Source organism: Syngnathus scovelli, unplaced genomic scaffold, assembly GCF_024217435.2.
Source record: "Syngnathus scovelli strain Florida unplaced genomic scaffold, RoL_Ssco_1.2 HiC_scaffold_405, whole genome shotgun sequence".
Taxonomy (NCBI): Eukaryota; Metazoa; Chordata; class Actinopteri; order Syngnathiformes; family Syngnathidae; genus Syngnathus; species Syngnathus scovelli.
In genome coordinates, this window is record NW_026061503.1 from 1 (window position 1) to 2,500 (window position 2,500).

Consider the following 2,500-nt stretch of genomic DNA (forward strand, 5'->3'; position numbering starts at 1 on the left):
AGCGCCGCCTTGCATACCGCAGCTAGGAATGATGGAATAGGACCCCGGTTCTATTTTGTGGGTTTTCCCTCCTGAACTGGGGCCATGATTGAGAGGGACGGCCGGGGGCATTCGTATTGCGCCGCTAGAGGTGAAATTCTTGGGACCGGCGCAAGACGGGCCAGGGCGAAAGCATTTGCCAAGAATGTTTTCATTAATCAAGAACGAAAGTCGGAGGTTCGAAGACGATCAGATACCGTCGTAGTTCCGACCATAAACGATGCCGACCCGCGATCCGGCGGCGTTATTCCCATGACCCGCCGGGCAGCGCCCGGGAAACCACCAAGTCTTTGGTTCCGGGGGGAGTATGGTTGCAAAGCTGAAACTTAAAGGAATTGACGGAAGGGCACCACCAGGAGTGGAGCCTGCGGCTTAATTTGACTCAACACGGGAAACCTCACCCGGCCCGGACACGGACAGGATTGACAGATTGACAGCTCTTTCTCGATTCCGTGGGTGGTGGTGCATGGCCGTTCTTAGTTGGTGGAGCGATTTGTCTGGTTAATTCCGATAACGAACGAGACTCCGACATGCTAAATAGTTACGCGGCCCCCGAGCGGTCGGCGGGCAACTTCTTAGAGGGACAAGTGGCGTTCAGCCACACGAGATTGAGCAATAACAGGTCTGTGATGCCCTTAGATGTCCGGGGCTGCACGCGCGCCACACTGAGCGGACCAGTGTGTGCCACATCCCCTGCGCCGAGAGGCGCGGGTAACCATATGAACCCCGCTCGTGATAGGGACTGGGGACTGCAATTATTTCCCACCAACGAGGAATTCCCAGTAAGCGCGGGTCATAAGCCCGCATTGATTAAGTCCCTGCCCTTTGTACACACCGCCCGTCGCTACTACGATTGGATGGCTTAGTGAGGTCCTCGGATGGGCCCCGCCGGGGCCGGTCACGGAGCCGGCGGCCGCGTCGAGAAGACGATCAAACTTGACTATCTAGAGGAAGTAAAAGTCGTAACAAGGTTTCCGTAGGTGAACCTGCGGAAGGATCATTACCGGAGCGATCGAGCGGGATCAGCGGCCCGCGCTTTCGAACGAACGCACGCCGAGGGCGAAAGGCTGAGGCGGGGAAGGATCGGGGCCACGGCTAATCTAGCGATGCCCGCGTCGGGCGGTCACTCCGACGAATGAGCGGGGCCGAATCCGGCGCGAGGCGGCCTTCAGGCACGTGGTTCGAGACGACCTCGCACCGGCCCTAGCCCGGAGCGCCGCCTAGGACTCTGGGGGAAGGATAATCCCCCGCGGCTGACGCGCGCGCTCGCCCCAGCTAACCGAAGGGGGGCGGGCGGTCGGCGCGGGCGCGCGGGGGACCGAGGACCCTTAGCCCGAAGCGATGAGCGGAGGACGACGGAGGAAGGGGGAACTCGGCCGCGGCTCAGGCGCGCCGGCCCGCCCAGCGAGGACCACCCGGTCGCGTGCTCCGGACGGACGGCCATCGCGGTCGGCCGGCCGGGACGCGCCGGGCCCAGGTCCGGGGCGGGTCGGGCGGCGCCGGCGCGCGGCCTGAGCGAACCCGGCCTCCCCGCCTGCCGCGCCAAACCTAAGCGAGAGAGATGATCCCGGCGCCGGCGGCGGCGCGCGGGTGGAGGTATGTGGCCCGCGCGCGTGCGTCGCGTGCGGGGAAGGCTCCGTTCGTCACACCGGAGTCGGCCCCCCGCCCACCGTCGCGCGACGTCACCGTCCTCCTCCCCGCGCGCGCTCAACCGGCAGCTTGGCGCTCCCTCGCAGTCCTGAAGTAGTCTCCGGGCGTGCCGCGGCCGGGGTCGGGCCCGGTGCCATCGCGGAACGCCCGCTCGGAACTTAAACCCATTGCGGCGGGTACCCAACTCGCGGATCGCCTTCGGCGGACCGTGGGGGGTTCAATGTCCACACACACGCACGTTCTGAGGCGGGTGGGTGGCACCCGTCGCCGGAAGGCCGGAAAAACAATTTTTAATCGTTGGAACTTGGCAAACCGCGGCGCGCTGCTGAGGTTGAGCGCGGCGGCGGTGGACGGCGGCGACCGCGACGGCAAGCCCCGACGTCTTGGAGGCGACGGTGGAGGGTCCGCGCGCGACGGCGACCGCGCCGGCAAGCCCCGACGTCCTCGAGGCGACGGTGGAGGGTCCGCGCGCGGCGGCGGCCGCGCCGGCAAGCCCCGACGTCCCCGAGGCGACGGTGGAGGGTCCGCGTGCGGCGGCGACGCGCCGGCAAGCCCCGACGTCCTCGAGGCGACGGTGGAGGGTCCGCGCGCGGCGTTACGCCGTCTCCCCGCCCGCTCCCGATCTCGCCCCGCAAAAAAAACAAACGTACAACTCTTAGCGGTGGATCACTCGGCTCGTGCGTCGATGAAGGACGCAGCTAGCTGCGAGAACTAATGTGAATTGCAGGACACATTGATCATCGACACTTCGAACGCACTTTGCGGCCCCGGGTCCGTCCCGGGGCCACGCCTGTCTGAGCGTCGCTTGCAT

At 65.7% G+C, this 2,500-nt stretch overlaps 1 non-coding gene across 1 annotated transcript; it reads left to right on the forward strand.

Annotated features, from left to right (window-relative positions):
- Positions 1–2,339: 2,339 nt before the first annotated feature.
- On the forward strand, positions 2,340–2,493 carry LOC125967979 (5.8S ribosomal RNA). Its single transcript, XR_007480977.1, has one exon. It is a non-coding gene; the product is annotated as a 5.8S ribosomal RNA (ribosomal RNA).
- Positions 2,494–2,500: the final 7 nt, after the last annotated feature.